The sequence below is a fragment of the Acinonyx jubatus genome, chromosome B3 (genome assembly GCF_027475565.1).
Source record: "Acinonyx jubatus isolate Ajub_Pintada_27869175 chromosome B3, VMU_Ajub_asm_v1.0, whole genome shotgun sequence".
NCBI classification, from domain to species: domain Eukaryota; kingdom Metazoa; phylum Chordata; class Mammalia; order Carnivora; family Felidae; genus Acinonyx; species Acinonyx jubatus.
In genome coordinates this window covers 4403478-4420135 of record NC_069386.1, presented here as the reverse complement: position 1 = coordinate 4420135, position 16658 = coordinate 4403478, and the positions used below count along the sequence as shown (strand labels likewise).

The following is a 16658-nucleotide window of genomic DNA, read 5'->3' as shown; positions in this document are numbered from 1 at the left end:
CATTAAACAGGTTTAAAGTGGGAAAATGACTTAAAATCACTTTTTTGGTTACCCCGCAAGGAGAGCCCTGCATTTTGAACCTACCAATTACAGAAGCAAACTGTTGGCCTGTGAGAATATCAGAATCTTAAGTGTACGGCAGGGCAGTGAAGGTAAAGCCTTGCCCAGATTTCTTTCCTGCACTGTCCTTTACTACCAGGCTCTTGTTTTCTGAGTCGAATGTCCCCGAGCACATTCACCTCTGGGAGCGGGTTCTGCCGGGAAGTTCCTCAGATCCCTGACAGGGCCCTGTCCTTAGACCCACCACAGCTCAGATGCCCCCAGGTGATTGCTCGGCCTTGGAGTAAGGAGAGCCCATCAAAGTTCAGAGGTCCTAGACACAAAACCACACATTCCCACTTCTCCCCTGGTACCAGTCTTCTCTCAGGCCCCGTGTGATGGGGTAGAGACGTGGGCCCTGTGCCATCCTCTTGACGAGTTTTCAGTGTGCTGGGAATCCGTGTCCCCCAAGTGCTTCAGCCAGCTGTGTACTGGAAACTATTTAGGGAAAATTAACATGTGATAAGTGGGACCAGCCACTTGCAGAAGTGGTCTGCCTTCGTTCCATTTTCTGGGGGTAATTAGAATTTCATGTTTTCCATTGATGCCTTATCACTACCATGTCAGTGTGATGCTTTCGCCATTTCTAATAATTCTTTTTATTGGGATACTTTTCTTACACTGTTAAATCAGCACGATAGAATTCAAGTTTCCTTTAGCTGGATACGTAAGGACATTTTAAGTGTAGGTAGGTGTACATCCAAAATTTATTATTCATCGCTACATTTGTTTGCTTTTGTCTGTTATTGGTCTTACACAGTTTTCTATAAAATCACATGGTCATATCTTGACATTTTTATATGAACATTGTGCCTTCGGTCGAACTGGAAGCCTTGCTTCCTGCTTTTGGTGCAGCGTGCTTTATTTTCAGATTCAGTGATGTATGCTCAAAACCAATACCGTGATTCATTTCTTATTATATGTTATAATTCAAATGGAAAACAGTTGTTTTTCAAAAGGAAGTCAGGTGCTTTCTATGATAGCTGAAGAGAATGTAGTTGAAAATAGCGATCGATACGGGGAGCTAAAATGCCCAGAGAAACAACGGGGCAAGAATCTAATCAAACAGAACTTTGAATACTTGGTTAATTGAGGATAAGCTCAACTGTAACAACAAAATTAAAGATTGTATCATTCCTGTGGAGATCTTTGAGAAAGAGCTAGAATATCCATTCAGCCGGAGAGATTTCACAGTGACTTAGAACCAGAACAGAATGATTTATAATATAAGCCTATCAGGAAACCTAGCCAGTCTTCCTTTTACTCTGTTGCCCGGGATTGTTTATCCTTTTATTCTTAGGTTATTTCCTTCAGGAATACATATTATCAGAACATGAGGAAATGTTGGGCCTGTCAATTATTCAGTAATCATTCAGCGGTTACCGAGCACTGTGCTTGTGTGGGCTCCAGTCTGATGAACGTGAACCCAGAAGCTCAGGCTGGCCGGGTAACAGGGACTAAAGTTCCGTGATGAAGGTCAGCCGAGGATGCCTCCGGAACACATGGGCTTGACCCTGCATCCAGACGGAGGCCACAGGCATAGCATGCCTGAGTTTTGGAAGATGAGGAGGAATTGAGGGAGGAGAGGAAGAAAAAGCAGGACTGTGTCGTGCCGGGTGAGCCGCATGGCCGTGGCACGGTAGTAAGATGCGTGGGCTTTCGAGGGGGCTCTAAGTCACGAGGGCGGACACCACGGGACCCTGGAATGCCCTGTCAGAGCCAGGCTTTATCTAGGGCAGCGTGGGTCCCCTGAAGGGTTTACATGTACTTTATTTGTGGACCACACATTCACTCCTTTTGAAATTTACCATTCTGATGTTTTTGTGGCTTTCCATTAATAATTTCATGGATTCCTCACTCCCTGCCCCCCCCCCCCCCACTATACAGCTTACCTGTTGAATTCAGGCCATAGTGACAGAAGGTAGACAGAACTGACTTTTGTCTTCTTGTTCAGATCCTTAATACAAGAGAATGTTTATAATAGTTGTGAAGTGAGCAGAAAGCTGTTTTGAAATGTTTTATGTTCTTTATGGCCAGTATTTTTGTACATCCTGTAGAAATATGTCATTCCCCATATATTTTTCAGGCACTTGTGAAATTTGGGGTGTATGAATTCCTTTTTAGGACTTGTGTGGATGTCTTCTCATTATTATTACTGAAGTAAAGAGGAAATGATATCAGCAGATGTGCGGAGCTTTTATTCGCACTGAATACACTATTCATTTAGACAAAAAGATCATTTCTCAATTCAAATCGGAATATTCTAATTTAAGGCCTAAATCAGTTGTGTCATAATCTCTATGGAAACAAAGCTTTCTTCTGTGTGGCAGTTGCGTAAGTAACTCATTTCCCCTCGTAGATACACAAATTGTAGATGCAGACGCTTCTTTTTCCATTTTCTCTCAAAAACTCTCTTAAAATAGTAGAGACTTTCCCTCTCTCTCTCAAAAGTAAAAAAATAAAATAAAAATGTTTAAAAAAACAGAAGTGACTTGAGCCAGTGATCTTTATGTGTTTTGTAACATTTAAAATATCTGTTCAAATTTCCTGCTTACATACCTTCTTTAAAAATTGCTGGAACCTAACAATCCTTGATGAGCTTGATTTCTTTTCCTAGCTGAATTCTGATTCAGAGGGTTGAATTATCCCGCTCAGTAGTTAGCATATTAGCATCAGCTGCGTGTGCAAGGCTCTCTCCATGTGGCTTGTCTGGTTATTTCTTCCTCATCTTCAGGCATTCTTTATATATCGTAAGTATGAGTACTTTGTCGGTCATATGTTTTGTAAATACCTTCTCCCATTCTGTGTCTGAGCTTTTCTTTTTTCTTTCTTTTTTTTTTTTTTAAGTTTATTTATTTATTTTGAGAGAGAGAGGGAGAGAGAGTACAAGGGAGTACGAGCAGGGGAGGGGCAGAGAGAGAGAGAGAGAATGAGAGAGACCCCCCAAGCAGGCTCCATGCTCCACACTGAGCTTGATGTGGGGCTGGATCTCATGACTGTGAGATCATGACCTGAGCCGAAATCAAGAGTCAGGCACTTAACCGACTGAGCCACCCAGGTATCCCTATGGCTGACCTTTTCATTCCCTCACTAGGGTCTTTTGATGAACAGAAGTTCTTAATTTTAAAATCTAACTTATCAAGGTTTTCCTTTATGGTTAGTGCTGTTTATGCTTAAGAAATCCCTGCCTAAATCAAAAAGAATGAAATCTTGCCATTTGCAACTATGTGGATGGAACTGGAGGGTATTATGCTAAGTGAAATTAGTCAGAGAAAGACAAAAATCACATGACTTCACTCATATGAGGACTTTAAGAGACAAGACAGGTGAACATAAGGGAAGGGAAACAAAAATAATATAAAAACAGGGAGGGGGACAAAACAGAAGAGACTCATAAATATGGAGAACAAACTGAGGGTTGCTGGAGGGGTTGTGGGAGGGGGGATGGGCTAAATGGGTAAAGGGCATCAAGGAATCTACTCCTGAAATCATTTGGATGTAAATTTAAAAAAATTAAAAATTAAAAAAAAAAAAAAAAGAAATCCCTGCCTACTCCCAAGGTTACTCTTTTTTTGTGGTTTGGTTATTTTTATGTTTCTCCACTCCATTTCCCTCCCTGCCTACTGTAGATCATCATTTTTATGTGCTTAGTATATGTTATTTCATTTTGTGTGTTGTTATAAAGTATGTATTGTTGTTATGTGCTTATTATGTATTTTTAATTTTTGTAAATGGTATTGTATTACAGATCTCATTCTGTTTCTTTTTTTGCTTAGCGTATGTTTTTAAGATCCAGCATATTACTGTCTCCTGGTTAGATATACACATATTGCCTGCAACTCTGCTACTATGCAGAACTCTAGACAAACTTCTTTGCACATATCCCTTACAGATCTTTGTTAATAGACCCCAAATTCTCACTTCTGGGTCATAGGGTATGCAGGTACAGGCATTTTTGGCTTAACCTCAGTAATGAGTTCCTGAACATCACATGCTCTAAGTGAAAAGTTCAACTAGGAGCCATTACTTAACTCGTCTCAGTGGGAAACTTTGACAATTTGTTATAAGTCAACTCAAACCTCCAACCTGTTTCCTAAAGCATAATTGAGACTAACTGAAGCCCTCTACGCAATAATATTGTAACATGTTAGCACATAAATGCTTAAAACATAGCTTTCTGATCACCAGATGTTGTGGGCATTGACAGGCGGCTGCTGTGGATGCAGTGATGAGAGCAGTTTGCCTGCCCTCCTCTACGACCCAGAGGAAGGCAGAGAGCGGCCGCGTGGTGCTCGGAGGCCTCCTTTGCACAGCAGCTTTGGGACATGCACGTCCCCTTTGCCACTCCGTGCTTTCCAGAATGCTTGTACGATTTGACTACTTGATGTTGTAACGAGGGTATTTGGATTGTAACTTGAGACCTTCCTGCACATCATTTTGTTAAAAATGTATTGGACTTCCAGTTTCTGGATCTGCACATAAGGAGCTTGAGAATCACCGTTTTGTCCTAACGATAAGTAAAAAGCTGAAGAGACCGAAGAATCAACAACTCTTCTTTTTTTTTTTTTTATGTTTAATTATTTTTGAGAGAGAGAGCACGAGCATGAGTGGGGAGGGGCAGAGAGAGAGGGAGACACAGAATCCGAAGCAGGCCCCAGCCTCCCGAGCCGTCAGCACAGAGCCCGACGCAGGGCTCAAACCCATGAACCGCGAGATCATGACCTGAGCCGAAGTTGGACGCTTAACCGATTGAGCCTCCCAGGTGCCCCATAGCTCTTCTTAAATCCATAAGGGAAGACACAGTGGCCCCAAGATTGGAAAGCCGGGAGAATACAAGGAGTCACTGCCTACCAGAGACTCAGGAATGGAAGCCACTCAGGAGTGCTGGGGTAGGAAAGCCTGGGCTGTAATCGATAAATCGCTGGAGGCTTAATGCACCAACTTGGAGAGAAGTAGACCTTTCGAGGGACCGTGACATGAGAGGAGGGCGCACAGTATTGTGAGGTTTGCCTCTGGGAGCTTTACAAGATTCCCATGGTGAATATCAGAAAGAAAATATGTTGTCTACAAGAAACTCCCTTTCAATACAAAGACACATACACATTAAATGGATAAAGATATGCCATGCTAACACTAATCAAAAGCAAACAAGTGCAGCTGCACTAATTTCAGACGGAGCAGACTTCCAAGTAAGGAAAGTTATCAGGGAGACAAAAGGACACCGCGTAATGATAAGCAAGTCAGCTCTCCAAGAAGACATAACAACCCTTTATATGTATGCCCCCAACAACAGAGCATCAAACCGAGTGAGACAGAAACCAATAGAACCGTAAGGAGAAATAGACGAGTTCACTATCGTAGTAAGGAACCTCAACACGCTTCTTTCAGAAATGGACCTATCCAGCAGGCAGAAAATCAGTTAAGGACGTAATGGAACTCAACACCACCATCAATCAACTGGATATAATTGACATCTACAGACGACTTCATCTAACAGCAGAATACATGTTTTTCCCTCACTCAAACTCATATAGAGCATTCACCAAAATAGACCGTGTTCTGGGCCATTACACTGTAACAGATTTGAACGAATAGAAATCCTACAGTGTCTGCTTAGACCACATTGAAATTAAACTAGTAATAACAAAGATAACCAGAAAATCCCCATATATGTGGAGATTACACAACACACTTCTAAATAACACATGGGTCAAAGAAGATATCTCAAAAAGAAATTCAAAAATGAAAATTAAACACAGCTTATCAAGATTTGTGGGATACAGCAAAGCAGTGCTTAGAAATTTGTGGCATTGAATGCATATACTAAAAAAGAAGATTGATCTAAAATTAGTAAACTAATGGGGCACCTGGGTGGCTTAGTCGGTTAAGGGTCCAACATTGGCTCAGGTCATGATCCTGCGGTCCGTGGGTTCGAGCCCTGCGTCGGGCTCTGTGCTGACAGCTCAGAGCCTGGAGCCTGCTTTGGATTCTGTGTCTCCCTCTCTCTGCCCTTTCCCCGCTTGTGCTCTCTGTCTCTCTTGCTGTCAAAAATAAATAAACATAAACATTTGTTTTTTAATTAGTAACTTAAGTTACCATCTTAGGAAACTTGGGAAAAGGAAGAGCAAGTTAAATCCAAAGTAAGCAGAAGAAATAATAAGAATTAAAACAGTAATTAGTGAAATTGAAATCAGTAGAGAAAAATTAATGAATCCAAAAGCTGGTTCTTTGGAAAGATCGGTAAGATTGATGAGTCAGGCTAGCTAAAAAAGAGAATAGACACAAATTCCTAATATCAGAAATAAAAGAGGGAACTTCACTACAGATCCCTTGGAGGTTAAAAGGGTAATAAATGCTGTGAACAATTCTGTGCCCACAAATATGACAACCTAGATGAAATGGACCAATTCCTTGAAAGACACAAACTGTCAAAACTCACACAAGAACATGATGATCTGAATAGGCCTAGATCTCTTGAAGAAATTAAGTCAATCATTAATAGCCTTCCAAAACAGAAAGTACCAGGCCTATATGGCTTTACTAGTAAATTCTACCAAACATTTAAAGAAGAAATTATACTAATTCTTTACTATCTCTTTCAGAAGGTAGAAGCAGAGGGAGTACTTCCTGACTCATTCTGTGAGGCCAGCATTACCTTGATATCAAAGCCAGATTACAAGGAAACTATAGACCAATATCTTTCATGAGCATAGATGTAAAAATTCTCAACAAAGTATTACCAAATCAAGTAAAAAAAAAAAAAAGTATCGAAAGAATTATATACCACAACCAAGTGGACTTTATCCTAGGTAAGCAAAGCTGGTGGTTAAACATTAGAAAATCAGTTAATGTAATCTAGCACATAAGTAGCCTAAAAAGGAAAAATTACATGATCATATCAATAAATGCAATAAAAGCATCTGAAAGAATCCAAAACTGATTCATGGTAAAAACAAAACAAAACTCTCAGTAAACTTGGAATAGAGGGGAACTTCCTCAACGTGGTAAGGAAACCCTGTGGCTCACATCATACTTAATGATGCGAAACTTGAAGCTTTCCTGCCAAGATCAGGGACAGGGCAATGATGTGTCGCCTCTCACCACTCCTTTTCAGCATCATACTGGGTGTTCTTGCTAATGCAGTGAGACAAGAAAAGGAAATAAAAGGGGTACAGTTGGGAAGGAAGACCTAAAACTTTGTTTCTAGATGACATACATCATTTATGTAGAAAATCCAAAACAATCAGCAGAAAAACTAGCTTTTGACAGACTTAATAAGTGATTGTAGCAAGATGGCAGGATACAAGGTTAATATAAGTCACTTGCTTTCCTGTATACTAACAACAAACAAGGAGAATTTGAAATTAAAAACAAATCATCATTTATATCAGTACCCCCCAAAAACGAACAAAATATTAGTATAAATCTAATAAAATATGTGTAGGATCTGTAGGAGGAAAACCGCAACATTCTGATGAACAACATCAAAGAAGGGCTGAATAAATGGAGAGATATTCCATATTTGTGGGTATGAAAACTCAGTATTGTCAAGATGTCAGTGTTTTCCAACTTGATCTGTGGATTCAGTGCAATCCCAGTCAGAATCCCCAGCAAGTTACTTTATGGTTATTGACAAACTGACTCTAATGTTTACACGGAGAGGCAAAAGACCCAGAATAGCCAGCACAATATTAAAGGAGAAGAACCAGGCTTGGTGACCAGTTCCCGACTTAAAGACTTACTGAAAGTTATAGTAATTGAGACATTGGGGTATTGGTGAAAAAAAATAGACAAATAGATCAGTGGATCAGAATAGAGAGCCCGGAAATAGACCCACATAAATAGAGTCACCTGGTCTTTGACAAAGGAGCAAAGGCAGTACAATGGAACAATGATAGTCGCTTCAATATATGATGCGAAAACAATTGCACATCCACGTGCAAAATAATGAATTTAGAGAACCACCTTATTTGCTTCACAAAAATCAACTCAAAATGAATTACAGACCTAAAAGCAAAATGTAAAACTATGAAACTTCTAGAGGCGAAAATCTGGATGACCTTGGGTGTGGTGATGCCTTTGTAGATATAACAGCAATGAATAGATAAAACATCCGTAAAAGAAATGACTGATAAACTGAACTTTATTAGAATTAAAAACTTCTGCCCAATGAAAGACAACATCAAGAGCTTTAAAAGATGAGCCACAGACTGGGAGAAAATATTTGCAAAAGATGTATCTGATAAACCACTGTTGTCCAGAATATACAAAGAGCTTTAAAAAACTCAACCGTAAGAAAGTTGAAAACATAGCAGCCAAACAAAAACATGCACAAGGATGTTTATAGTAGCTTCGTTCTTAATTGCTAAAACTTAGAAGCCACCAAGATGTCCTTTAGTAGGTAAATGGATAACGGATACATCAGACAGTGGAATGTTTTGCAGCACTAAAAAGGAATGAACTATTAAGCCATGAAAGGTGTGGAGGAACCTTAAATGCATTTACTAAGTGAAAGAAACCAATATGGAAAGGCTACGTACTTGTATGATTCCAACTATATGACAGTCTGGAAGAAAGCTAAACTCTGGAGACAAAAAATTAAGTGGTGGCTGGAGGTGGGAGAGATGAATAGGCAGGATTTTTAGGGCAGTGAAAACACTCCTTATATTATAATGATGGATGTATATCATTATACATTTGTTTGCATCCCAGAATGTACCACACCGAGGGAAGCCTAAGGTAAAATACGGATTTGGGCTGATTATGATGTGTCAATGTGGGTTAATCTTTGGTAAAAAACAAAACAAAACAAACAACAACAAACTACCATTCTGTTCAGTGGTGGTGATGATGGGGAGGGAGGGCTATACATTATGAGGGTAAAGGATATTCCTTACTGTACCTGCTTTTTAGTTTTGATGTAAACATAAAACTGTGGAAAAAAGTCTTAAAATGTATTGGGAGGATGTTTGGAGGATGTAAACATACGTTTTCCTATAGAAATACCAGGTAACTTGTGCTCAAGGTTTTGCCTTAAGACCCTCAAAAAGAGTATCCCTGGCAGAACACATCCTCCCTGGGAAACTTTGTCCTGGGCTGTCGCCGCTCTTTGCAGTGACAGGGGAGGCAGGGATTATCTGAAGCTTGGGGCCAAGGCCCCAGCCATCCTCCCCCCTTCCAGCCCCCATCCCTAATCTTCTTGATCCGAGGCCTCCTCTGCCTCGGGGCTTCTTCACGTCCTCTGTTGATGTCAGACCTTTGCTGTGTACTTCCTCTCTGCCCTGGGCTTTCTCCTCTCAGACCCCAAGTTCGGTCTTCTTTGGGACATAAGAAAACAACTTCTCCCTTTATTTTTCAGTGCTGGTTATTTGCAGTTTAGAATTAGACATAATTGGTAGTGAAAGTATTCCAAAAAGAAGCTTTAAAGAACTCAGTGTTACTTATGAAAAACCGTGGAGGTCAGTGAAAATACTCGGGGAGCCCTGCGACAGGGCTCCTGTGGGAGATGGTGCCCCCAGCGGGGCCGCGGACTGCGTCCAGAGGGTGTCCTGCTCTGATGCAGCAAGGCGGTCGGGCGGTCGGGCTCTGGCAGACTTTCTCGAGTTACCGTTCAGTCTGGAAACCCGCCTTCTAGCCAAAGCCACGTGGGTCGCCGCCACACCTGCTAAGGATCTCTTGGCTGCTGTAGAGCCAGCGCAGGGGGGCCGGGGATGCCTGTGCGGCCCCTTCCGCTAGCGCCGGTAGATGCCCGCTGTGGCGCACTTGACCGGGTCAAGTCCTCCTTTCGTCCTCACGGTCACGGTTTTCTGGGCGAAGCTGAGCGGAGTGGAGAAACTTGCCTAAAGACACACAGCTTCTCAGGGGCCAGAGTGTAACCCCCCATCTGTCCAACCTCAGGAACACTGGTCATGGGGACTGTTTGGGTGATTCTACATAATCCGTTCTATCATGGGCGTGGTCGTTGTTAGCGTAGTCCCATCGGGTATCTTCGAGGTGCATCGGCTGGCCCCGGAAAGCCTCGGAAAGCCGTCCGGGTGCCAGCAGCAGTCAGCAGGTGTGCGGGCAGCCGGGAGCCTCCTGAACGAGGCTCGCTGTCATCTGTGCAGCATGTGACATGGACACCAGCGATAAACGTAACACCCCACCCAGTGAGAGGCAGGACGCTCATTTGTTAACTTACAGCCAGGAATACTTCTTGTCTGTGCCCGGATCATCTATACCCGCTGGATTCCGTTTTTCTCCTGGAGGGAGTTCTGAGCCTCTGGCTCCCTTCCCCCGGCAGCCTGTCACCCCCCTTCTCATTCTGACAGGATGATGCTCAAGTGATCACTCCTCTTTTCTGAGGGGTGGAGGAGAGGTGGGTCCTCGGCCTCCGAGATGTTACACCTCAGATGGCCCAGTTGGGATGTGAGGATTCTTACGTTTCAGGGACACGTTTAAAAAAAAAAAAAAAACTTAAGGTTGGGTTATCTTGCAATTGGCTGTTCTCATTTTTTCTGTTTAGTTTTCTTGTTTCACCTTCAGAGGCAGTGTTCCTTCAGGGTTTGGGGAAAATCTTTATTTGTTCGTTGTTCCAAGTACATGAGTATGATATTTAAGACGTAGGTTCTATTTCTTACATTATTTCAAGGCAGCGTGAAGTTAATGGTTCTTATTAGAGATTACCTTAGTGCTCTGAAAGAAACTGGCTCTTTGGAAAAATGCAGTTTTAAAAACACCTTTCAGGGGCGTCTGGGTGGCTCAGTCACTTAAGTGTCCGACTCTTGAGTTTGGCTCAGGTCGTGATCTCATGGTCGGCAGGATCAAGCCCCACGCTTGAGAGCCTTCCTCTCACTCTTCCCTCCTCCGTTAGCATGCACACACATGCGCGCGTGCTCTCTCTCTCTAATAACATCAAAAAAAATAACAAAAAAAGTAAAAATGCCTTACATGTGTGCATGTGCGGCAACTTGTAGTTTCATAGCAAAAGCTCCTTGGAAAATCTTTTCTGTAGATCCTTTAGAACGTATTGGGCATTTCCTCACAGTCGGGCATTACGTTAAACTCTTTAAATAGTTCACTTAATCCAGACACCATTTTTTGCTGAACAATATGGGTTTGGGGAAAAAGGACCCCGAACAGTTTTGCCCTGGTGTGTGACTTGATTTTAGCATTCATATGGGGAAACATAAAAGGCCCCTTGTAAATATTTGCCGTTTAAGTTGACTGAAGGGACAATTAAGAACAGGTAAGGAGAGAAAAAAGAGACACAAACAGTTGGGATAGATGTGGAGCCTTTGGGCCAAGAGCAGTTAGGAGCTCCGCTTCGGGGTGGGTCCTGGTGCCATCTTGTGGGTGGATCTGGAAAGGACCAAGCCGACCCACACCAGCTTCTACCAGGATGCCTTGCATAACCCCAAATTTCCACGCAACAGTGAAATAAAACTGCAAGTCAGATTCCAGAACTCTGGTCTGGGAGCCAGTAGATTTGATTACGTCCTGCCCGTCAGGGGGTCCTGATCACCCTTCCTCCCAAACAGCCCAAATCCACGTACTCGTCTCCATGGCAACTCCTGGGCCAGGCTGCCGTCCCCTCTCACTTGGACTGTGGAAGCCTCCTCACTGGTCTCCTTGCCTTTGCTGTCACTTTCGCATTGTCCATTCCCCACCGGGGATCTGTTTAAAATATAAAGGGGATCCGTTTAAAGAGGTCTATTTAAAAAATAAAAATTAGAGGGGGACACCTGGGTGGCTCAGTCGGTTGGGCAGCCGGCTTCAGCTCAGGTCGTGATCTCATCATCCATGGGTTCAAGCCCCGCATCAGGCTCTGTGTGCTGACAGCTCGGAGCCTGGAGCCAGCTTCAGATTCTGTGTCTCCCTCTCTCTCTGCCGCTCCCCTGCTCACGCTCTGTCTCTCTCAAAAATAAACATTAAAAAAAATTTTTTTTAATAAAGATAAAAATTAGATCCTATCATTTCCTTGTATAAAACTCCCTAGTGCTTTTTATGAAATTCGGGATAAAACCCAAGTTTCTTGTCCTGGCTTCGAAAGCTCTGCATCTTTTGGCTCCTGCCTAGCCGTGACCTCATCTCCTCCCTCTTCCCTGTCCTTTCCTCGAATGCTCCCCGTTCCCACCATGGGTCCCATGCATCCCGTTTCCTCTGTCTGGCACTCCTTCCCCTGTTCTCGAATGTCTGGCTCCTTTATCATGCAGATCTCCTATTCCACATTGCTGCCACAGAGAGGCCTTCCTGGACTCTGATTCAAAATAGCACCCCAGTTACCCTTCCATCACATCTCCCCCTGGTAGGTAGAGACACCGTCTGTCTTGTTCTCAGTTGGATGTTGAATGCCTGGGAAACCATGGGCGAATGCTGACTTCTGGGTTCTTGGTCTTATTTTTCTAGATCTAGGCTAGGGTCGGGTGATTTTAGGCCTTTCCCAGTGGAGCACGAAAAGACCACAGGAATCCAGTCCCTGTGAATTGGGACTTGTTCTCACCATTGTCACTTACCAACTGTTTAACCACATTGCACTGAGCTTTAGTTTTTCATCAATGAGATGGAGTTAACGAGCTTGCCTGACTCATAGAGTAAGGACTAAATTGGATTTAAATAGGATTGGAAGCGGAGTATTGAGCACATAATAGGCTCCCTCTTTCTCTATTAAGACTCTCCCATGCTGTCATTGTGTACATTTGCCTCTTCTCCTACTCAAGGCCAGGGGTGGGCACTTCTTTGTGCTCCCAGCATCTAGCTCTGTGCTTGGCTTAAAGCACAATAGTAGGTAATCCACATATGTCTGGATTAATTTTGACTCCCCCCCCCCCCCCCCCCCCAAGAACTGGTGTCTCCTGACTCTTGCCTAGGTTGTGTTCTTTTGACCAAGTTAAGAGAACTGGGCACTCTTTGCCCAGAGAAAGAAAGACAAGAGGGCCAGGCAAAGTACAGGGAAAATCTGGAGGGATAGGCTGGTTGAGGACAAACTCTTGATTTATGTCTGTGCTATATAGTTCCTAGGTTTGTATACAATCAATATAAGTTGATCTCAGCATTCACTTTGTTTCTAATAAAGGGAATGTAGGAAAAAGATCACATGATTCTTGTGTGGCTCCTAGTACTCATTAGGCTTTCATAAAAAATCCTTCCTTCCTTGATGTCCCCTCATGAAATAAAGTATGCATGAAAATATTCTGAAAACTGGAAGTGCTGTGTTACATATACATGTGTACGTAGAAACTAGTATGACTGATTTCTAGATAAACGATTGATTCAGAAAGATGAGCTGTTGAGTAAACATTCATTCAAAAAGGTTTCTTAAATGTCTACCATGTGCCAGGGACTCTTTTGGGTGTGGGAAGTACAGCAGTGAATAAAGCAGATAAATCCCTGTAGATAGATCTTACATTCTAGTGGGAAAGACAGAAAATAAAGAGGATAAATAGTATATGAAGTTTTGCAAATGACGATTAAGAGCTACAGAGGAAAAAAAAAAAGGCAGGCAAGGGATAGGGAGGGTTGGGGGAACAGAAATTTTAGGCTGGTTAGTATCATGTCTCTTTTTTCTTTCCCACTCCCACCCATGATCCAGATTCCTAACCCTCGTTTGGCCTTCTGCTGTCACTTGTTTTCTTGTTCGGTTGTGTTTTTTTAAATTTTTTAAATGTTTATTTTTGAGAGAGAGAGAGACAGAGCGTGAGCCGGGGAAGGGGAGAGAGACGGGGAGACACAGAATCCGAAGCAGGCTCCGGGCTCTGAGCTCCAGGCAGAGCCCAGCGTGGGGCTCTAGCTCACGAACTACTGGATTATCACCTGAGCTGAAGTCAGACACTTAACCAACTGAGTCACCCAGGTGCCCCTTGCTGTCACTTGTGAATGTTCGGTCAGTTAGGCAAACAAAAGAAATCTGATAGGTGGTTTGTCAAAATTCCTTATTATTTATTTCATGTTTCTGTCAGCCATATTTACAAATATTACCTTATTAAAACACAAATAGACTTTTTACAGTCTCTCTTTAATAATAAGTATTAATAAATACATACATATTTAAAAATCCAGAAGACTAAACAATTTGTACGATTACCAGTAGCAGCCAGCGAATATACTCTTATTTCTATATTGTCTAAAGATAACAATTGCTTTTGAAGCTGAAAGAGTAAATCAAACCTGTGGTATTAAAATTGATTTAAAAATGACTGTTCCCTTTTAAAATATTAACGTGCACAATAAATTATTATTAAAAGGGTTGCGACTCTGAAGCATTAGGTCAGTTTGATCGTGATTTTCATGCACGAAAAAAGGAGGAATACAAGAATTCTATAGTTCTGATCCCCTTTTCCAGAGCAGTTGGGAAGTTGTTTACTTTTTCAGGGCTCACTGCTGACGTCTGCTCACTGAGTAATGTCATCACATTTCCTGGTGGTGGTTATTTTGGGGGGGTGGGGGGCAGTGGTAAGTAGTTGTCCAGCTCTGCTGGGACACTGCTCAACAGAGGTCCTGAGAGCCGGATATATCCCGTAGACAGGATGTAAGGTTAAAATGCAATCTAGTTAAGTAAATAAAGTAAGTGTTCAGTGGTCAAAGAGAGCTGCTGAAACATTAATGCTTTAAAATGATATCGCTAAAATCATGTTGCAGCAAAATTAATAGTCTTTTAAAAACCTATAACTTCTTTTATTTCTTAAAATTAATGCAGTGGTGTGTTATTTTTATAAGTTGAGATCATAAAGTTACACTGTCCTTTGTGAAAGTTATTTCATAACCCACTTTTGGTCTGGACCGTGTGCTCAGAGTTGTTTTCCTGGGAAGGACGAGGCTTGGTCCTGAGCCGTTCACACTTGTTATCCTGTCTCTCAGCTGGTCACCAACACTAGATGCACATATACAAGGATTTTTTAAAACTTGCTAGTCGCTAACGTTTTTAAATTTTTGTGAATTACTACCTTCAACTTAATTTTTCTCCTCCTGGTTTCCTTCAGTTCGTATGGTTGACTTTCTCAAACTTAGTGATTTGAAAGCTTGGTATATTCACTTCATTCTTGTTTCATGACAAAAGAATTTAAGGCTATGAGTCTTGCCTCTGAGTAAAACGTAGCAGTATCATGTAAGTTTCCATTACGTGATATTCTCATTTTTATTATTTTCCAGGTACTCTATATGTATAGTTTGCATTTCTCTCCCGGACCCAGCAATTACAAGTTAATGTGTAAAAAATTTTCAGTGTGGGGGTATTTGTCGATTTTGTTTAAACTTAATGTTTTTAATTTCTGGTTTGGTTGCATTATGGCTGAAGAATAAAAGCTGTACCATTTTTACTTTTAGGAATATGTTTCAAGGTTTTCTCTGTGACCTAGAATATCATATGTTTTTATGCTATTCATAAATGTTTTCCTTCTCCCCTTTCAGACTTTCTTTTTTATCTCCTGGATCCTTCATAGCCAGTTTCATAAGTGTCCTCTGTCAGAGGCTACAGGTCCCAATTCAGGTCAAGGACACAAGTGCTGCCTGCGATGGCAGCATCGTGCCTGCTGTTGTGAGGTGTCTGCTTTCTCCTCTGAAACTGCCCCCCATACTATAGAAAGTCAGCGAAAATGATTTCTCTTCTCTTTTTCCTGTCATTTTCTTCCTTCTTGTATTTTCCAAGCAGTAGGTCCGTATCATTCCTTGTTCTTTCATTCATTCATTCCTTTAAACTTTGTAAAAACCACCAAGAAACTCATCAGATTGGTCTCTCTCGGTGCCTCTGGCTTTCCTTCTCGGTGCACCAAGGGAGTATGAGGATTTAGACCAGACCTCTCTTTTAAGACTCTCCTGGCCCTCTGGGATCACGTCTCAAGACATCTGGCTTCAGTACCCAGCTGTGCCCCTCACTGACAGGCTGGCCTGCAGGAGGATAGGCGGTGCCGTGGGAGGTTGTTCTCCTTGGCCTTCCGCCCTGTCACAGAATCCCCCTCAATCTTAGTCTGCAGTAATGGCGGCCCTCATTTTTCTTAGGCCTTCTGAGAGATGAAATTAGCATAAAGCAAATCGGACACTAAGCCGGTGTCCCATGACTGGTAGACATCAGCTTTTAGCAGTGAAAAATAAACATGGACCCCCCCCCACCACCACTGAGCAGGATTTGTTCCATGTGTTTACTGTAGGGCAGATCACCACCTGAGGGGAGAGACTGGAGGTGGGCAGTCAGGTAGGAAATACCTTGCGGGAAGGCTCCTATATCTTGGTCTTCCACTGCAGATTTTTTTTTTTCCCCTGTGGAATCATACCATCACCCGGAGGCCTGGTGATCCCCCAGTATGTACAGTGTTTCTGGAAATGTGTATCCTCTGGGTAGCAAGTCAGTGCCAGCGTCCATCACTTGGGGCTGTATTTCAGCCCCACGTTCCTGCTCCCTTGGGCTCCTTCATGAGGTGTGCAGACTGCCCAAACCTTCCAGGGGCCCTGGGTTTGCAGCAAAATCGTGGCTGCCACTTGCTGACTGGGTGGCCTTAAACAAGGTACTTGGAACCTCGGTTTTCCAGCTGCAAACCTCACTGTGTTACTGTGAAGATTCAGCGAGATGATGGATGCTCAGCTCTTGG

General features: G+C 42.5%; 1 protein-coding gene across 3 annotated transcripts in view; it reads left to right on the top strand.

Moving 5' to 3' along the window:
* The window catches only part of PDE8A (phosphodiesterase 8A), a 152716-nt gene that overhangs the window by 55350 nt on the left and 80708 nt on the right, over window positions 1-16658 (top strand). The window lies entirely within an intron of this gene.